The following is a 21,181-nucleotide window of genomic DNA, read 5'->3' as shown; positions in this document are numbered from 1 at the left end:
TCGCTGGGCTTCCCATGGGATTCCGTAAGAAACTGAGTAGAAGCAGGAAGCCTGGCGTGGGTGTCTGGACAGGTGAACATTCCTTTAGCCAGATCCACCTGAACACAATCATCTGCATGCATGACACATAGCATTCAAGAAATAGCACACAGGGCTTCCCTGGTGGTGCAGTGGTTGAGAGTCTGCCTGCCAATGCAGGGGACACGGGTTCGAGCCCTGGTCCGGGAAGATCCCACATGCCGCGGAGCAGCTGGGCCCGTGAGCCACAATCACTGAGCCTGCGCGTCTGGGGCCTGTGCTCCGCAACTAGAGAGGCTGCGCATCACGATGAAGAGTGGCCCCCACTAGCCACAACTAGAGAAAGCCCTCGCACAGAAATGAAGACCCAACACAGCCATAAATAAATAAATAAATAAATAAATAATAAAGAACGAGGATTAAAAAAAAAATTAAAAAAAAGAAATAACACCGATAAACGTTTGCTACCCTTCACCTCACGCGCTCGTTTAAGTGGGTGGTTTTCCTACTATTGGCGAGGATGGATGGTGTGTACCATGTTAATGGGTTGGCTTGACCCTATCTCAGAAAAAACCTCCGAGCTTCTACCTCAAATGAAATTCCTTCGTTCCGTGCTTGTCTGGTTTCCCAGTAGTACTTTGTGCAATGAGCAGCTGCCTGCAAACTCCTTCCCTCAGGGCGAGGCAGGGTTTGGGTGTCCAGACTCCATTCACGGAAGGGCGATGATAGGTCTCGGTGGTGGCTCCCCTTGGCTCCCAGCACTGTCCGCCCACCCAGGCACAGGGGTGAGTGGATGGCTCAGTCCTGACCGACGGCCGTGCCCCGCAGAGATTGTCCCATGATTGCACCTGACTCAAACTGGGCCAGACTGATCTTTCCCTATGCCTGTTCTGCTGGAATCGGCAGCGAAGACAGCCTCCTGCCTCTCGGCTCTGGTAGTGAAGCCGGGGATGCTCGGGCCCACCTTCCTCACACGAAAGCCCACCTGCAGTAGGAGAGGCTAGCCCGGAGCGAAGCAGAACCCAGAGGTGGGGAAGAGGGTAAGAAAATCCAGTGTGGCTGATGCCAGTCCCAATCTTCTTCCTAGTGTATCCATCAGGATGGGTCAGGTTTGAGTTAAAATGGAGTGGGACTTATTTTTATCAGGAATGATAAGACATGCAGGCACAAAAATGATGATCATAAAGAAGTTTCTACTCACATATCCGTAGAAGCAGGAGGCACGGAACATCTTGCAGTGCCACATGGAGAGGGACCGGGGTTGGTCGGGAGGCACAGAGGGCCAGGGAATAGCATGGCCCAGAGTCTTTATTGGGGTTTTCGCAGGAAGGAATGGGCGAGGCAGAGTGGGTACACTGAGTTAGCATAGGGTTGACTAGTTTGGATAATTCTGGCAGGTCTGGGCTACAGGTGTGGCCCCTAGCTGTCCAGTACCTGGTCCTGGGGTGGTTCAGGGCAGGGAGAACACTGGCTTGGGTGCGAGTTTGATAGAAGACATAGTTGGGGCTGTGGCTGTAGATTGGTTGGTTTGTGTATCAAAGGCGTGTTCTCACAGGAGCTGTTTGCTATCTCTAGGAATTAGCTAGCCCTAGGAGGTCAGTCTCTTCAGGGTCAAGGCCCCAAATGCCTAAGCATCAAGAATACAGAAAATAAGAAAATGTAGTCAATGCAAGGTTATGCTATAGTAACAAACAATCCCAAGATTGCAGTGGCTTTTACACAACAAAAGTGTATTTTTGCTACAACAGTCAGTGCAGGTTGGGGACAAAGGGCAAGTGCTCTGCTCACCATACTTACTAAGGGACCAAGGACAGGGAAGCTTCATCTCAACACACGCCTCCCCTGTCACCGAGGCAGGATGAGGGAATATGGCGGATCACAGGCTTGCACTTGAAGTTCTGCGCAGAAGGGACAGGCCAGTCACGTGGTCACACCTGGCTTTAAAGAGGGCAGAGAACGTCAGTCCTTCCGTGTACCATGAAGGAAGAGAAATGGGATGTTTATGATCAGCTCTTACAACTACTGTCCCCTGACATCTGAATCGAAGACTTCTTTTTGCCTAAACTCATCTGTACTTATAAACAAAAGAATTGTGAGTAACAACACACATGCCGTCTCGTCACCTTTTCTCACGATAAACCTCATCACCTGTGTGGCACTAGAAAGGTGTGAAACATCTTCCCAAATATCTTACCGCCTGTTCACCTTACCCTCCTGAAGTCGGTGGAGCATCATTCCCTGAGGATCTGTGCATTTTCCTGAGAAGGTGTCAGCTCCTTCTGAGGACAGGGCCAGGGCTGAGTTAGAACTCCAGTCTGGATCCTTCAATTCAAAGGCTTGTGCTGTTTCCATTCCTGCCTTGATCTTGGAAAAAGAAAACTTGGGTTCTTCACAGATAGCAGAACTTTACCCTTAATCTAGTGACATTCAGCTCCCTCCATCATCAGTCCTGCCTTCCTACTTCCTGCTTCTGGTGATTTTCAGGTCCAAAAGCAGTGACCTGAGGACCAGACATTTAGGTCTTTCCCACACACGCCGGTTTTCTAAACACACACGGTGGGCGCCATGTCTAATGGTTGTTAGTCAAGCTCTGTGCTCTGGTATTTACGGATATCCAGGAAGTGAGTCCAGTGTGGTACAGAGGGCTTTTCGTTATTTTGTTCAGTAAAGTGAGATGTTATCAGAAGTGAGAGAGGGTTTTTATTACATTTTAAAAATATTTTCATCTAGAAACCATTGGCTACCTGGCATTTTGAAAGTTTTCCAGTGGTTGGACATTTACAAGAACTATTTTGAACCTGTACCCACTGACTTCTAAATACTGATCGTTCTTAAACATTCTTTCACCCGCATGATGCTGACTTTTGTACAACTTCTTTCTTTCTTTAGTGCTCACATTTCTGTGGTTTAGTTGTCCTTTTTACAACTACTTTAAGAAAGAGAAAAGATTTCTCAGTAGCATTTCCTGGTTGGTACCAGAGGACCCTAATCTCTGAGGGGAGAGAGCCATTCTTCATTTGAGGAAATGTCAAGAGCTCTGGGGAGCTGAGCTTCTACTAGCCCTGGGCTCTTGGGAAAGACTCTGATGGGCTTTTCCACCCCATCTGTAAGCGGAGATAAGATAACTACTTAGGTAATGCATCTCATAGATTTATAGTAAACTACAAAGCAGACCCCTTGGCTGAAGAATGGGACTCTCTTGGCTATCGGTTTCAGTGTTGCATTAGCCATGTGACCTTAGACACATCCCACACAGTGAAACACAATGCTGTCCCAACAGGTTAAATCATAAATGAATTGAGAGATGCTATGGGATATCGGAGGGCTCTGGGGTCAGTATAAATGTACACTGGATCCACAGCTCAGGAGATGGCCTCTGGTTAGGATTTCAGGAACTCTGATAAAGCTCCTGCTCCAGGCAGGAGACGCCCCAGGAAATGTTCATTTGTGTCCCACCTGCTTCCACAGACTCACACAGGATTTGACCTGTTATTAGTAAATGACGGTTGAATTATATCGCATTGATCAGAATGGCAGACTCACGTAATTAACGTTGATTTGAATTGCTCTTCCTAAACCTACCTCAGCAGTGCCCCCTTTCACCCCAGCTCAGTTCACCCAAGTCCCTGCAGAGGGACCTGTGGCAGCTGGGCCCAAACTCACCAACTGGGACCATTCTCCCCTGTTGCCACCACGCTTTCTGGCCTTGGCTGACTTCAGATCTGTGGGTGTGGGGGGGCCGCAGAGCAGTCTCCCAACCAGGCTAGTTCGGCTCCCGTAGGAGGAGGAAGGGATAGGAGCCCTGGCGGGAGGGTGGGACGGAGTCCGCAGGTGGGGTGAGAGTGGAGGGCAGAGCTCTGAGCGCCTGTCACTATTACAGAGTTCAGGGACCGGCGTTGCCAAGGGAAGGTGCTGAGTTCTCCCCAGCTGCTGGAGGGGGCAGAAAAGGAGAGACTAGCCCTGGGCCTGAGCAGGATGGCAGCACAAACATTAAGGCCTTGCTGCGCCCTCTCTCCAGAATGTCCTCCTTTATCTCGGCTTAGCTCCTATTCATCCCTCTGGCTTCAGGAGCAGGGCCTAACGGGGCCCTAGCTAATCAACTTAACCACCTGTCTTCTCTGCCTGTATTTCCCCCATCATTGGTCTTACCGCACTGCATCTTAACCGTCTAGGTATTTGCCTCTGACCCCGCTCCCCACCCCCTCTCCCCCCCTCCCCACCCCCCTCCCCCCTCCCCACCCCCCCTCCCCCCCCTCCCCACCCCCTCCCCCTCCCCACCCCTCCCCCTCCCCTCCCCACCCCTCCCCCTCCCCTCCCCCCTCCCCCCCTCCCCACCCCTGCACTGTTCACACTGTATCCCTATCACCTAAGTGCACAGGTAATAGGCAGCTCCTATTGGCACTGAGTTTCCCGCCATCAGCTGAAATGGGGTTCTGTTCCCAGGGTTACTCCTATGGAAGAGCTCGCTTGTCACTTGTTATCCCCCCTTTGTTGACCCAAGATTCTTCTTAGGCCCAAAAGACAAACCGCAGGGAAGTTTCCGCCCACGCCTCACCTGAGCGCAGCTGGAGCTTCCCCAATATGCCCAGCAGATGGCGCAGTTGCCCTCCTTATCGCCCCACCCGGGCTAACACGGGAAACAAAAGACCGGGAAAGAATGGGGAAGGTGGGGTAGTGGGCAGGCCTCTCCTAGAACCCCGGCGAGGGGAGAAGCTTCCTGCACAGGAAGCCCCCAGGCCCAGGTCCCCTCCCCTACAGAATACTCCCCCTCAGGCCCAGAGCAACAAATGAGAGAGAAGGAGGGAGATGGCGGCAGGGCAGGCCCGCCCAGGGAGCCCATTCAAGGCTGTTCCCAGGGCCGAGGTCGGAAGCACCCACTGCCTTCTCATCGCTTCCAGCTTCCACCGCAGGCCGGTGGGTGCCAGAAATCCCAGCCCTGGGGCTGGAAGATATTACTCTTCCCAATAAGGTTTTGTTAGTGGCAACGCCCACAAGGTCTTGTACTGCGTAACTTTCTAGCTAAATCCGTGGGCAGGTGGTGGAGCCGGGATTCAAATTCAGGTCAGCTTGGAGTCAAGTCTCAGCTTCTTCATCTCCAAAAAGGAGAGATTAAGTATTTTTCCTGACAAGGCAGCTTGGAGGGGATTCATTATACATGAAGGTGTCTGAGAAATGGAAGCTGCCCAGTCAATGACGGTTAAACTTCCAACACGTTCAGATGCCTCTGCTGGGGCAGGGCCTTCCGCAGCCTGGAAGACGCCTCCGTCCTCTCCTGAGAGCGGGTGCGTGTGGCCAGGGCCCTCCTAATGCTTGCCCGCCTCCAGCCTCCCGGTCCTCCTCTCCTGGCCTCCCAGCTTGCCGCCTCCTGGCCGCAGGTGTCTTCTAAATGGAAATCGAACGCCGTCCCTCACTTAAAATACTGCAGTGCTCTCTGTACTCTTGGCATAAAGGCCAAACGCAGAAAAATGTCATTCGGTGTTCTTTACCATCTGATTCCTCCCCACAGTTCAGGCTCATGAAACAAGACTAAGGAAATGGACTTCAATCAGAAGAAACAGCGTGAGGTCCAGGGGCTGAAGGGAGTGGGTGCTGGGTGATGATTCCGGACAACTCTGGGCACCAGGAAGGGAAGTGGGGACAGGGTGAGGAAGAAAGACACGAGAGGCCTTGGTGGCCAGCATTGTCCAGGCCTTGTTCTGTCTGTTCTCAAGGGCAGAGACTGGTTGCCCAGCACCTGGGACACTGCCTGTCATCAGAGGTGCTCAGTCAGTGTTTGTTGAATGCGTGCAGGCATGAATGGACGAGTGAATGAATGAATGCATGAATGGCAGGGTCCAGGGTCGACTGATTGACACTTCCTGTGTCCTACAGCCACTATTTTTTTGCCTGTAAGGGGCTACACCTCCTTCTCCCCCACCTGCCGGGCTAGCCCCTCCCTGCTGCCTTGGCTGCCCTTCAAGGCCGGAAGAGGCAGTGCTGGAGGGCAGCTAGGCCAAGGAGAAGAGAGCTGGTTTCAGCCGTGCAGCCTGGGCCTGCTCTGCCCGTGGCCTCTCTCAATGCTCCGTCCTGAACCTCACAGGAAGGTTCACCCTCCTTTTCCCCCGTGAACCCCTTGGTCAGCCAGGGGCCTGGGTGTGGCTGCCCGGCCATCTGTTTCGGGACGGCCCTGTCCCTGCACGGATGCCGCATGTCCCGCGCTCCCCCTTCCATGGCGCACAGCCGGCCGCGGAAGATGTCGCGTTGCCGCAGCCTCTTCCTGGTCTCTCTCGTGACCCCATTTTCCACATCACTGGCCTTCCCTCCTCTCCATACGGTAGTTTCACTTCAATGTTCTCCAAAAGGAACTCCTCCCTCTGGTCGGCCCGCTCAGCCACCTGGCAGACAGAAACCCAGAGCATTTGGGGAAGCAGAACGCTCTTCCCTTTGTCGGCTTGTTCAGCAGGGACGTGGGTTTTCCCACCATCCCCATGGCTACCGCCCTAGGTCCCCGCATCATCAGCCTTGAACTGGGCTCCCCGCCCTGGGCTTGTTGTCTTCCCCTAATCCGGCCTTCACAATGCATTCCAGAAAGTAAATCTGATCTTGTTTTACCCTCCAAACCGGATCCCCCTTTTCCCAGGCTTCTCCATCTCAGCAAATACCAGCTCCAACCAGAAATGTGGGGGACATCACTGTCTCCTCCCTCTTCCCCCATTCAACCCACTCGCAAGTCCTGTTGGTTCTACCTCTGAAACGTAGTCACATTGATCTATATCTCTTCATCTCTGCATTCACGGTACCGTCATTTCTCAGTAGCTCCCAAGCATGGTGACATCTGTCAGTTTGCCTTCTGATGTCATGTCACTTTCTTCATCACACCAACCATCAGTTCCAGGGGTCCTCGAAGCTCTTTCATGCCACAGGACCTTTGCACATACTGCTCCCCCACCCCCACCCCCACCCCTGCCTGGAACACTCTTTCCCCTGGTTTTCACAAGACGGGCTCCTTCTCATCTTTTAGGGCTCAGCAAGAAAGTCACTTCCTTAGAGGGACTTTCTCGGGCTACTCTCTCTAAAGAGGATTCCTCCTTTTATTCTCAATCCCAGAATCCTGTTTATTTCCTTCCCACTCCCCAATATAAAGTCTTATTTATTTAATGAATTTAGGTGCATACTTATTTAATTTGTCATTGTCTTTCTCCCCACTAGAAAGTACTGTGAGGGTGAGAAGCTTGTCTGTCTCGTTCAGCACTATATCCCTAGAGCCCAGCACAGGCCTGCACAGAGTATACGCTCAATAAATATTTGTTAATGAATGTAATAAACACATTAAAGATCCATCGTGTTACTGCCCTACTTTGGCCTGTCAATGCTTCTCCACTGCCCTCAGGATACGTGCCAAACTCCCTGGGCTCCGTTACAGTTTCCTTACCATCTCACCTGAGCTCACCTTTCCTGGCTTCCTCGTCAGGCCTATGGGGAATCAAGATGGAAACGGTTAAACCAGGAGGTGTGCCATGTTGCAGACAAAGCACTGGCCTGGTGGTGAAAATGATCTTCATGATCCTAGGCAGTGCTTCAATTCTATGATGTCTAATTTTTTCTTTTTTAACCATAATAAGGATTAAACTCTGGACCAAGAAACCAAAGGTACAACTTGAGATCGGCAGAGACCGCTCTCTGGCTGTCTCGCGTGGCTGGGAAGGGGTATGCAGATGGCCGACTCCCCGGTGCTGTCTCAGGCCAGGCAGCAAGAGAAGTCTCAAGTCCTGGAAGTCAGCAGATCTGCGAGCAGGGACCACATCCACTACTTCCCACTCCAGCCCCAGCGCTTAGCACAGTACTTGGCACATCGTATGTCCTGAGTGACAAGTTGAGTGAAAGCGTGTGCATCGGGACCAGAGAGCCTGTCCCACTCATGTCATAACTAAGATGCAGCAAGACTGCAAAAAAGCCCCCAGGGGTCATGGTCCCTATGAATGAGAAGCCTCTCTGGAGGGGAGGGAGGGGCTCTCTGGCCCGCTTCCCCACCTCCCCTGCCCCATTAGAGACCTTGACCGAGCCTCAGGCCCCTGGTGAAGGTCTCCTTCTGGCTCAGCCTCTGCTCTGCTCCCCACCCTGAAACACTTATCTGGCAGATTAAACTTAGCTCTGTTGGCTGCTGGCAAAGTGGCTCTGAGCCAAGGTGTCTTGCTCTAGCTTCCAAGCCCGGCACCAGGCAGCTGCCAGGACTGAGGACGGCGTTTCTGAGTCTCCAGCTCAGCCCCCGAAGAAAACATTTCCTACGTGCCCAGTGCACGGCCCTGGGTGTGGGCCTCCAGGCTCAGCCCTTACAATGGGTATAAGTCCAGCGTCTGCGGTGGGAGCGGGGTGGGGGGAGGGAGTGGCATTTTGAGCAGGAACTGGGGGTTTCTAGGTGCTTTTCCACGACACAGCCCTTCTGAGCAGCATGAGCTTCTCCAGAGCAAACTCAGAAACTGTTTTGTGTTTCTCATCAACCCATGGATCCACCAAGAGGACGGAGTGACCCCACTTCAATGCTGGGCGTCAGACATTGCCACATAAAGCCTCTGGCTGGCATGTGCACGAAGCCGTCCTCAGGTCAGGAAACAGACTCAGAGCTGTGAAATAACCCACTGGAGGTCACAGGCTAAGTGCCTTTGGCCCCAAGTTGAGTAGTTTTCCATTTCCGGAAAAATTAAGGTGCAGGAATTTACAGTGTGGAGAAGGATCATCCCGGGACAATAGAAGTCAAAATCAAGGAGAAGCTGTCCCCTAGGGGGTGGGAGTGAGGGTGCCAGTGATCTGAAGCTCCGAGCTCCAGGCTGCCTGTCCTGTCCCAGATGGACCCGAGGGTCAGACGGACCTGTGTCATTAGGAGCAGCTGGGAAGAGAGGATGGAAGCAAAGAAGAACGCCGGGGCTGGGGCTGGGGACCAATATCAAAAGGGCTAGCTCCTGGAATCCGTGTTATTCCAGGCAGCAGAGGGAAGGTTGGGGATGGGAGGAAAGTGGGAGGGGCGGGAGATGTGCTGGCTTTGCGGGGAAGTTCTTCGGCTCCGGGGGGAGGTTTTAAACCGGTGCTTTACGTTGAGGTGCCTTTGTGGGTTTCTCGGAAGCCTCCACCTGAGGTTCCTGTCACATAGGCGCCATGTCTCCTGCAGTAGCCGCCAGCACTCCTGCCAGCTGGCACCTCAAATACCGTTGCCTGAGTGAGTGAGTGAACGGACGCGTGTCTGGAGGGGAGGGCTCAGTCGGGGGCCTGCTGCCCCAGGGAGAACCGAGTCTCAGGTGGTCAGCATCAGTCACCGAGACCCCTCCTCTTCTCGTCCTCTCCTCCAACACAGTGGTCCCCGGGGACGCTCCCCAGTACGTCCACGTGGTCCTCAGCAGCCCCCTCGCCGCTTCCGCCTGCAGGAGGCCAAGCCCGGCCCACTGGTGGAGGGTGGGGAGGACAGGTCGGCAAGGAAGATGTTCCCCGGGGACCCGCACTTCCTTCAGGCATCCTCTGGGAACCGGGTCCCTCTGGACTTCGCTGCAGGTGAAAAGATCCCACGGGATCTCTGTGCTCCATCCAGACCAGGAGTTGAAGCCACCTGGATAACCCTCCCCAGGGCTGAGGCTGTCAGGGCCCAGAGGCCACCATGGCACAGAACTCTGGTTCCCATGACACACATGTCCTGGCCTGATCCAAGGCACTCCTCTTTTCTAGCCTCCCAAAGCTTCTTGCTTCCAAGCTCTGCACTAATGAGAGTGCCTTGACTCGTCCATAAGGAAGGCCACACATCGGCTGCCCAATCCTCCCTGCTGCTGAGTCCCAGGATGCTGGGGATGGGACTGTAGCCAGGGACTCTCCCCAACCCTTTTCTTTTCTGGACAGTGCAGGACCTGCCTCAGCCAGCCTTCCTTTCCTCAGGGCCCTGCCTGTGCCGTCATCAGGCCAGGGGCCATTGAGGTCCATCCCCTGGGCGTCGTAAGGAGAGAGAGGCTCCCTTCTCCGTAGCTCTGGGACTCCAACTGCTTGCTTAGCTTGGTGGGGATGAGGGGTGCAGAACGACCCAGAGGCAGACCCTGTGCAGGCAGACAGCCCCTGGACTCAGCCCCAAACCTCAAAACCTAAGTGACTCGTCCTTCTCCTCACCCCCCACCAGTAGCACAGCAAGTTCTCTGTCCCAGAGTCACAACACGGCTCCAAGCTGCTCACTCCCTTCAGTCCCCCTGTGGACGCTAGTTCGGGAGAAGAACACCTCTCACAGGCGTCCCCCTAACCCGTCTCCCTGCTTCTACTGTTGCCCCTGAAATCCATTCTTTACCTGGTTGCCAAGTCATCACTTTAAACCCATCAGAGGTCATCATTACTGCACTGAAACCTGCCATGGGGCTCGGGGCTCGTCACAACAACAGCAGACCTTGCCCCAGCCTTGAGGGCCAAGCCCCCTCTCTGGAGGGCCCCCTGGGCTGTGTTCCCTCTGCTCCAGCCGTGCTGACCCCCCAGATCTTTCTCAACCATGCTGAACTTTTTCTGCATTTTTGCACCAGTTCTTCTGTCTCCCCAGAATGCTCTCCCCCTAGATCCCTGCATGGCTGCTCAGGGCTCAGCTGAAACATGAGCTGCTCTGAGAGGCCTCCTGGACAGCCCAGTGCAAGGCAGTGTTCTCTCCATCCTGTGTCACACTTGCTGAAATGATCTTGTTTGGTGTTCTGTCTCCTCCCCCAGAAGCCACCCTCCAGGAGAGCCTGAACCTTTGTCATTTTCACTGCTGTGTCCCACCTTCTAGAACTTGAACTCCCTTCTCTGCAGAGTTCCACGGGAGCTGTTTCTTGGTCACATTCCTGAATCCTTTCAACAAACACCGTCGCAGGCAGGAGGTCCAGCAACCCCTTAGTTTCTGATACTTGACTAAGACTCACGAATTAGAGCGCAGTCCCGGTCTCAGAGGATGAAGAATCCTCCGCTGATCGGTTCCTCTTGCCTTTGACGTGGAGCCCTTTGATTTCCTCTACCTTCCCGCTCCCCGCCTCACTCCATCCGCCTCCACGCCAGGCCCCTCAGCCCCAGTCTCACCTCCCTTGCCGCTCACCCATCAAAGGAAGGCAAGATCTGCTCAGGAACCCCTGAGTTGTCTGAACTGAGCAAAAGCAACTAGGGAAGGGAGACAAAGACGGAGAGCAGCACGGGGGGTGGGGGGAGAGAACAAAGTCAGCCTAGGAGCATGCCAGGGGGCTCTGAGGGTGCCCACCTGGCTCAGGGACTCACAGCATCATGGACACAGTCTCTGTCAAGCTTGCCCCTGTGTGACAGCACTCTCAACCGAGCTAGACAGTCTGGGGGAAAGTCCTGGAAGGAAAGTGACATTTAACACTAGCTCTGCCTTGGAATTGTTGAGTCAGGGGCCACACATCTCTTTATTTCCTTGTTTCTTTATCTCGTCCTTAACCTCCATCCCTGGAGGATATGAGAAGGAAGAATAATAATAGCTCATCTTTTTGAGCATTTACTATGAGCCAGACACTCTTCTGAGCCTTTTAGATGCTTAGAATGTTGAATTCACACATTAAATATTCTAACAACCTTGTGCAATAAGAACCATTACTCTTTCCATTTGTAACCGATGAGAAAACTGGGATCCAGGAAAGTTAAGTAACTCACCCAAGGTCACACAGCCAGTAAAGATGAGAACCGGAATTTGCTCCAGGCAGCCTCATTCCAGACCTTCTGCTCTTTGCACCCACCAGGTCCCTTAAGCAAGATGAACAAGCCATGTTAAATGTGACACCCCCATTTAAGAATTCGTTATTTATCGCCCCTTCCTCCCTGGCTCCCAGCATCTCTCCATGTCTCTGACAGTATTTTTTTTTTTTTTTAAGTCTTTTTTTTTTTGGATGTAGTCCATTTTTTAAAAGTCTTTATTGAATTTGTTGCAATATTGCTTCTGTTTTATGTTTTGGTTTTTTGGTCTCGAGGCATGTGGGATTTTAGCTCCCAACCAGGGACCAAACCCTCACCCCCTGCATTGGAAGGTGAAGGTTTAACCATTGGACCACCAGGGAAGTCCCCATCTGACGGTATTTCTACCTCAGGGATACCAAGGGACCCAGGTGGGAGCCCACTGCCCAGCACACAGCCACACAGATGGGTATTCAGGTAGATTCCATGCAGGACAGCCGCTGAGGAATGAGTGAAGAACAGTAAGATGGTGGAGGAGCTGGAGCTCCAAGCTGGAGCTCCAAGCTAGAACTTGTTGATCATTCTATTAGTAATAAAAATAGCTAACATTTGTTGAGTGCTGATCACATGTCAGGCATCATTTGATGATGTCCCACCTGGCATGTGGCCCCCACTGATCCTTGCCTCCTGATATTCTTACCCTTGTTGAGTTCCCTCCTACATTGATTCAGGGCTGACCTGTGTGACCAGGAAATTTATATGATGGAAGTGACAGTGTGTGAAGGCATCACAGCTTCCTCTTTGGTGTCTTGGATCACTGTGTGGAAAGGAGCTGAGGCTTCTGGACAACAGCCACATGAGTGCACCCTCTTGGAAATGGATCCTCCAGCCTAGAGCATTCAGATGATGCAGCGTTGGCCAACATCTGACTGTACCCTCATGAGATACCTTGGGTGGGGACTGCCCGAAGGAACACCCCTGAATTCCTGACTCATGGAAACTATAAGAGATAATAAACAGTTCTGGTTTTATGCAACTAAGTTTTGGGATAATTTGTTATGCAGCAATAGATAGCTAATACATTAACTCATTCAATCATCACAGCAACTCTACAGATACTTAAAGTACCTCACCCCAATGTTCATTGCAGCACTATTTACAATAGCCAGGACATGGAAGTAACCTAAATGTCCATCGACAGATGACTAGGTAAAGAAGATGTGGTACATATATACCATGGAATATTACTCAGCCATAAAAAAGAGCAAAATAATGCCATTTGCAGCAACATGGATGGACCTAGAGACTGTCATACTGAGTGAAGGAAGTCAGACAAAGACAAATATCATATGATATCACTTATATGTAGAATCTATAAAAAGGGTACAAATGAACTTATCTACAAAACAGAAATAGAATTACAGATGTAGAAAACAGAATTATGGTTATTGGGGGTAAGTGGGGAGAGGGATAAACTGGAAGATTGGGATTGACATATACACACTACTGTATATAAAATAGATAACTAATAGGAACCTGCTGTATAGCACAAGGAACTCTACTCAATACTCTGTAATGACCTATATAGGAAAAGAATCTAATAAAGAGTGGATATATGTATATGTATAACAGATTCACTTTGCTGTACACCTGAAACTAACACAACATTGTAAATCAACTATACTCCAACAAAAATTAAATAAATAAATAAATAACCTGAAGTTACGCAGCTAGAAGGAGGTAAAGGCAGGACTTCAGCCTGGGCACCCACACCCATCTCCCACAGTTTGCCTGCTAGATGGTCACCTGATGGTGTCTTTATTGTGTAAAATTTTCTGGGCATTCCTCAATATCACCTTATTAAAAATAAAGACTCCCAGGGCTCTTCCTTAAATATTTTGACTCACTAGGTCTAGAATGGGATCTTCAGCTGACTTAACACCTGAATATCTCATGACTCACTAATCTTCCCAGAACTTTTCAGTATATAATGATGGTTATCCCATTTGGCTAGTCAGGGGAGGCTGCATTACACTGCAGTAACTAGAAATCTCGTGGCTTTAACCCACCGAGGTTCATCTCTCCCTCCGATCTCAGTCTGATACTGGTTGGGTGGTCCTCCTCCATCTTGCGCTATGCCACCTGGACCACGTGGCTTCTGAAATCACTGCTGCAAGTATGAGAAAGAAAGGAGTGATCACATGACATATGTATAAGGGCTAAGCCTGGAAATAACTTCTATTATGCCCACCCACGTTCATGGGCTAGAAGCCAGTCACACGGTCCTAACATAACTGCAAGGGAGGCTGGGAAATGTGAAAAGCAAAGGAATATGTGGCGAACCACATGAACTCTGCCACACCCATGATTTGGCCTGTAATTATGTACTGTTTGAGTATTTATATGTTCCTCTTGATCCCTCCATTAGATGTAACTTCTTGGAGGTCAAGAGCAACATTTATTTCCCCCCTACAGGACTGAGCACTTAGATATTGCTAAATACCTTTCTCTGGATAAACTGGTGATACAATACCTCTAAGGAAGTGAGTAGTGGCAGTGTGATGTAGGGTCTGACGGATCTGGGTGCAAATCTCTCTTGGCAATTTTCTGAGCCTCAATTATTTTGTCTGTAAAATAGGAATGATGATGACTGCCTTATGAAGTGATTGTGGGGACTGAATGAAGTAACTTAGAATGTAAATTACCTGCCACACTTCATGCAACATAGTAGAGGCTCGAAATGGTAGCTATTATACTCTACAAAACAAGGGGCATTAAGAAGGATGAGATTTTGGGGGTCTGTGAACCACTCGAAATCACAGGCAAATGTTTTGTATATGCATAAATACACAGGGACATTTTCTTACTCACCTTTATTTATAAAAGCACCCATGTAATAACTCTCATTGGAAAATGTTTAAATGTTACAGATCATAATAGCTAATGCATATTAAGTAATTTCTCTATGTGGGACACTGTTTTGAGTGCTTTATATGCATAACTTTTTTAGTCCTCACAAGAAACCCATGAGATAAGTACTGTCATGATCATCCCTACTTAACCTATTTTATTGATGAGGAAACTGATTCTCAGAGAGACTAAGTCATCAAAGGTCTCACAGCCAAGTAAGTAGCTGAGTTGGTTTCAACTCAAACCCAGGCAGCCTGATCCCAGATCCCATATCCACTAGCATCAGTGGTTCTCAAAGAGTGGTACCCAGACCAGCAGCATCAGTATTACCTGGGAGCTTGTTAGAAATGCAAATTTGGGGGCTGTACCCCAGACCTACTGATCCAAACTCTATTTTTCAATGAATTCTTCCGCTGATACTGATACACCTGAAAGTTTGAGAGCCCTGTACCCTGAGAGTCTGCCGCTTCTCCTCCCTTGCAGTGAGTCCTCCTGGAGCCTAGTATAGTGCCTGCAGCTCATTAAATGAACAAAGTAATGCCGTCACCTGCTCCTAACTCCTGTTCAAAGCCCTTCTTCCAGCATCTGACATCAGAAGCATCAGAAGGAAAAAATCCACCCCAAATGGCAAATGCCCTCCTTTGTCCTGTTGGGGTCACCTGCGCCCTGAGCACTCCCCAGACTGGACAATGCAGCCATGAGAACCCCCACTGGTCAGAACTGAGCCAAAGCCCCATGCTCCCTGCATGCCAAAGCAGATGGTGGCTGGCTGTGTCGCAGAGATGCTATTTTGATCCTTGCCCCAAATCATGCATTCCAAAAGAGTGTGCAGCGAACAGATTGCAGCTCGGGACTCTCCAGGCCATCCACCCCAGCTGCTCCTGCCTCGGCAACCGGCCCCTTCTCGCGCTCCCTCTGATATCCAGATGGCAGCGGACGCGGCAGTAAAGGCAGCTCCAGTCAGGCAGCTCCCATGCCGCCTGTGTATCTGATGAACCACAGAGCTCAGCAGAGGCAGCTTATCTGGAGGGCTCACAAAGGCAGCGCACAGGCAACCACAGAATGCCGGCGTGTTTTATCCTCTGCCCAGCCAAGGGAGTTTTTCGTGTTGATTCTGAAGTATGTTAAATGATGTCATAATGACAACCACTAAGACTGAGCACTTACCGTCAGGCGTCCTGTTTTCCAACCACCCTTTGGTGGAGACAGTATTGTTATTATTCTGTTTCACATGTCGGGAAACTGAGGCTTAGAGTGGTGAAGTAACATTATCCAAGGCCTCAAAGCTGTAAGCAGCAAAGACAGGACACAGACCCGGGTCTGTGGGATCCCCCCATTCCTGTATGTCTAACCGCTGCACTAGACAGAGCAAGCCAGCATGGCGCACTTGAACTTAGGACTGAGCTGGCCGACAGGAGCTCTTCATGTGGCTACGACCCACCTCTCCAGCCTCCTGGGAGCATCTCACAAAAGCTGTTAATGTTCACAGGTCCCGCCTTTGTTTAAAATTGTGATATTTTGTTGCCCATGACTTTTTTGCATTAAATTTGAGTTTTTAAAAAAATATTGCATTAAAATATTATTTATGTTGGTTACTGAGCTTTCTGGCAACTTTTTAAATTTTTAAATTTTATATTGAAGCATAGTTGATTAACAATGTTGTGTTAGTTTCAGGTGTACAGCAAAGTGATTCAGTTATACATATACATGTATCTATTCTTTTTCAAATTCTTTTCCCATTTAGGTTATTACACAATACTGAGCAGCATTCTCTGTGCTTTACAGTAGGTCCTTGTTGGTTATCTACAGTATTTTAAATATGGCAGTGTGTACATGTCAATCCCAAACTCCCAGTCTATCCCTCCCCCCGACCCTTCCCTCCTGGTAACCATAAGTTCATTCTCTGAGTCTGTGAGTCTGTTTCTATTTTGTAAATAAGTTCATTTGTACCTTTTTTTTTAGATTCTGCATATAAGCGATATCATATGATATTTGTCTTTCTCTGCTTGACTTACTTCAACTTAGGATAATCTCTAGGTCTATCCATGTTGCTGCAAATGGCATTATTTCATTCTTTTTATGGCTGAATAATATTCCATTGTATATATGTACCACAACTTCTTTATCCATTCATCTGTCGATGGACATTTAGGCTGCTTCCATGTCTTGGCTATTGTAAACAGTGCTGCAATGAACATTGGGGTGCATGTATCCTTTTGAACCATGTCTTTCTGCAGATATATGCCCAGGAGTGGGATTGCTGGATCATATCATAGCTTTATTTTTAGTTTCTTAAGGAATCTCCATACTGTTCTCCATAGTGACTGTACCAATTTACATTCCCACGCACAGTGTAGGAGGGTTCCCTTTTCTCCACACCCTCTCCAGCATTTATTGTTTGTAGATTTTTTGATGACGGCCATTCTGACAGGTATGAGGTGATATCTCATTGTAGTTTTGATTTGCATTTCTCTAATGATTAGTGACATTGAGCATCTTTTCATGTGCCTCTTAGCCATCTGTATGTCTTCTTCGGAGAGATGTCTATTTAGGTCTTCTGCACATTTTTTGATTGGGTTGTTTGTTTTTTTGATATTGAGCCATATGAGCTGTTTGTAAATTTTGGAGACTAATCCCTTGTTGGTTGTATCGTTTGCAAATGTTTTCTCCCACTCTGTGGGTCTTGCTGGGAAAACTGGACAGCTACATGTAAAGAAATGAAATTAGAAGACTCCCTAACACCACACACAAAAATAAACTCAAAATGGATTAAAGAGCCAAATGTAAGACTGGATACTATAAAACTCTTAGAGGAAAACATAGGTAGAACACTATTGGACATAAATCGCAGAAATATCTTTTCCGAGACGTCTCCTATAGTAATAGAAATAAAAATAAAAATAAACAAATGGGACCTAATTGAACTCAAAAGCTTTTGCACAGCAAAGGAAACCATAAACAAAATGGCACCCTCTGAAATTTCGTGCCCAAGGCAAGTGTCCCACTCGCCTCGAACCCTAGTTCCAGTCCTTTCTAGGTAAGGGCTGACACACTGTAATAAACGCACCCCATGATTACAGACGGGGATGCTGAGGCTGGGGGGGGCTGTAATTTACACAAGGTCACTCTGCAGGTGACTTGGGCTGGATTCAGTCCCAGGCTTCTCTGCCCCAGTGCCTCTGTTCTTCCCACAACTCCAAGCTGCCCCCGGAGCGTTTCCTCAGTCACTCAGGCGTGCAGCCCGCACGAGGACTGTGCTTCTCAAACTGACCACTCTCCTCTGAGCTGCCCACCGGAGCTGGCCAGGAACCCGCATCAAGACCCTCCTCTACCAGATGAGCATGACGTGGTCACAGTTTCTGCAGGCCCACCAGGCACACTGGCCCTGCAACACGGAGCTAAGGAGAGGGAAGGGGTCTCAAATCAGAAAGGCCCAAGGGAGGCCCCTTCCGTGGGGAGGGGGCCCCCCTAAAGGTTCTGAGGCAGCAATAACCCGCTCTGTCACCCACTCACCCAGCAGCCTGTGGAGGATGGAAACAATGACTCTTTTGTCTTTGGTCTCCTGGCTACTCTCTGAGGAGACAGATAATCTAAGCCATAGAGGAACTCTTTCAATAGGGATGCTTTCTTTGTCTCCTGTTTGAGGCCTCAGCTGGGTGTTTATTGTCCCCAGGGAGACAGCCGGTCTGGGGAAGAATAGGAAGAGGCTTGGCCTCTGCCCCGTCCCTGGCTGGGTGAGTCTGTGTCCTGGCTCTGGCTGAGGGTCACAGGGCTCTAGGGTCAAGCCTCCTGAGCTCTGAGTGACAGGGTCACTCAGGCACAGTTAATGCGCTAGAAAGAGCAACTACTGATCCTGCCCTCTAGAGCCCGTGCTCCGCAACAAGAGAAGCCACCGCAATGAGAAGCCCACGCACCGCAACGAAGAGTAGCCCCCGCTCGCCGCAACTAGAGAAAGCCCGTGCGCAGCAACAAAGACCCACCGCAGCCAAAAATAAATAAAATAAATTTAAAAAAAAGAAATAATGGTAGAAATGATATTCAGATATCATTTGGCTTAAGCATAGTTATCTAATGCTGCATAAGTGAGTTATCCCCAAACTTAGTGACTTTAAAACAACATTTATAATCTCACAATTTGTGTAGGTCAGGAATCCAGGAACCGCTCAGCTGGGTCCTCTGCCTCAGGGTCTCTCACAAGGCTGAAATCCAGGCGTCAGCTGAGGCTCTGGTCTCATCTGAAGGCTTTGCTGGGATGGGTACACTTCGCAGCTCACGTGACCATTGGTAGGATTCAGTTTTCTGCTGTTGGCTGAATGTCACCCACGGTCCCTTGACAGATGGTCCTCTCCAACAGGGCAAGCATATACGAAGAACCAGAGTGAGAATACCAGCAAGACAGAAGTCGCAATCTTTGATAACCTAATCATGGGAATGACTTCCATCACTTTTGCTGTATTCTCTTGGTTAGGAGCAAGTCACCAGGCCCAGCCAACACTCAAGGGGAGAGGATTACACAAGGGCAGGAATACCAGGATGCAGGAGCTGAGCCAGAATCTGCCCATCATAGCTTGTTTGCACTGAACAAGTTATACTTCCATCTTTCTGGATGCCTTTAATTACCTGCAGGTGGCCCTGCTAGACATTGGCCATAATGGGTTGGACCGGGGTGATGCCTGACCAAAGACAGGCATGAAGGGGCTCAGCCCCATCAGATGCCATGTCTTGGCAAGTCTGAATGGAAAACTCAGAGAAAGGCAAAAATCATTCCTTAATCAAAAGTATTCCAGGCACTGGATATACAATAGTACACAAAACAGACATGGTCTCTGCATCATGGGGTGGAATGGGGAGAAAGGGAGAGATGCACAGAGCAAAGGCAAAAGGCAAGAATGAGGGCGCATCAGTGGCCATGACAAAGTAGCAGCCATGAGGCTGTGAGAAGAGGGAGAAGGGAAAAGTAATTGCAGGGAAACAGAAGCAGAGGCACGAAAACAGGTGAGCTGCCCCAGGGCAAGCCCAGGTATAAGGAGAAATGGATTCTGCTTTCTAGCTTGGCAGCCAGCTTAACTCCACTGAAGAGATACCATCCTTCCTAAAAATTCTGAAGATCAAGGACACAGGTTGGGTCATTTGCCCATCATGGAACCAGTGGGCTAGAGTTCCTGATCAGCCACCTCTGAGTCACCTGCTAGTCTGAAGGAAGAGGGGGCTGGAGCTGAGGTCAGCTTCACCTGAACCACATGAAAAGACTCCAGAGGTACCCAGGTAGACAAAAAGAACAGCTATCTGCTCTAGATGGAGTTTAGAGGAAGGAAGGGCAGGGAGTGTTGGGTATTAATGTCTGCCTGAGGGACATCGCTGGACAGATTTTGGAAAGTTGCTCTTGAGTTTCTACACATCGTGAGGCATTAGTCCTTCCGATGTTTGCAACACCTGCAGGTGATCCTTTCGACAAGCTCTGCATTCTGAGTGCACAGAGCAACTTTCGGTCTCTGGACCAGAGGCTTAAGCCAGATGTTTGTTTCCATTTTTAACTTTTTTATCTCTATAGGGCTTCCTGTTGAGAAATGTCTAAATTGGCAACTTTTCATTCCAATTTATTGTTTCTGATTCTCTTATTTCAGGTCAGAGGACATTAAAAATGAAAATAGATTCCCTTGACTTTGGCTGTAGGTCTACCCTGGAATATCATTGGAAGTTTCCTGAAGTCACTGTTGATTCCTTATTTTGTTTGCGAATCTGAATCTAGCCAAGCTAGCCTGGAGCAGTGCGTGCTGGAGCCAGCTTGCACTGGCTCTTGAGAGCCTCTCTACTCAATACTGCATTCAATGATGTCATGTTGTTAGCCTGGAATTGGCCAGCGTGGGTACATTTACAGCATGGAAATCTGCAAACCCTACAATTCATGGCTCCCCTTTCAGGTTGAGGGCTGGTGGTTAAATATTTGCCAGCATACCACTGCCTATAATGAAAAGGCTTCTGAAATGGCCTTATTTTTAGTAACTTTCTTATTTTTCTTGCCCTTTCAGGACCATTGAAAAAACTGTGGCATAGCTGGGTTATTTAGTTTCTCTCTCTCCTCCGCTGCTGCTTTTAACATTGTCCCTCACCAGGGAGACTAGCAATTAAGTGAACTAAAGTTAGGTTGGTAAAAATCTGATAGCCCAGGACAATGTCTAGCAAAATCCTAAATTCTACAGCAAATTTCTTCCTTCCTGAGGTTTACAAAAATTCTATAATTATAGCCCTCAATTTAGCACTAGACTATAGTTAAATTTCAGCTGCTATAGATATGCCTTCTGATCTAGTAGTTTTAAGGGGATATTTTGCGATGTTATTGTGCCTTTCCTGAGACAGACTCACTTAGAAAGTCGGGAGAAAGAGTAGAAGGAAGAGAGGGACCTAAGTGGGTGGTGACAATAAAGTAGAGCAGTGCGAAAAGGACAGAATCCTGAAAGCTTGGATGGGACTGAAATAGAAACTTATGGAGATGGACTCTCTTGGAGTCGGTGTTTTGTTTTGAGTCCTTAGAATATCAATCAAGGAAGCTGACTATTGAATTTTTAAAATTGAAATATAGTTGATGTACAATATTATGTGAGTTTCA

General features: G+C 49.3%; 1 long non-coding RNA gene across 2 annotated transcripts; it reads right to left on the bottom strand.

Moving 5' to 3' along the window:
* Positions 1–463: 463 nt before the first annotated feature.
* LOC118899744 lies at positions 464–21,179 on the bottom strand. Of its 2 annotated transcripts, none has more exons than XR_005020981.1 (7): positions 18,707–21,179; positions 13,734–13,834; positions 12,403–12,664; positions 11,647–11,736; positions 2,229–2,382; positions 1,816–1,956; positions 464–1,645 (listed from the first exon to the last, which is right to left on the bottom strand). It is a non-coding gene; the product is annotated as an uncharacterized LOC118899744 (long non-coding RNA). The 2 variants fall into 2 exon arrangements; XR_005020980.1 differs by lacking the exon at positions 18,707–21,179 and adding an exon at positions 14,198–14,639.
* Between the last annotated feature and the right edge of the window lie 2 nt (positions 21,180–21,181).

Source organism: Balaenoptera musculus, chromosome 8, assembly GCF_009873245.2.
Source record: "Balaenoptera musculus isolate JJ_BM4_2016_0621 chromosome 8, mBalMus1.pri.v3, whole genome shotgun sequence".
Classification (NCBI taxonomy): Eukaryota; Metazoa; Chordata; class Mammalia; order Artiodactyla; family Balaenopteridae; genus Balaenoptera; species Balaenoptera musculus.
Note: the sequence above shows the minus strand (reverse complement) of the source record. Positions and strands in the feature narration are given on the sequence as shown.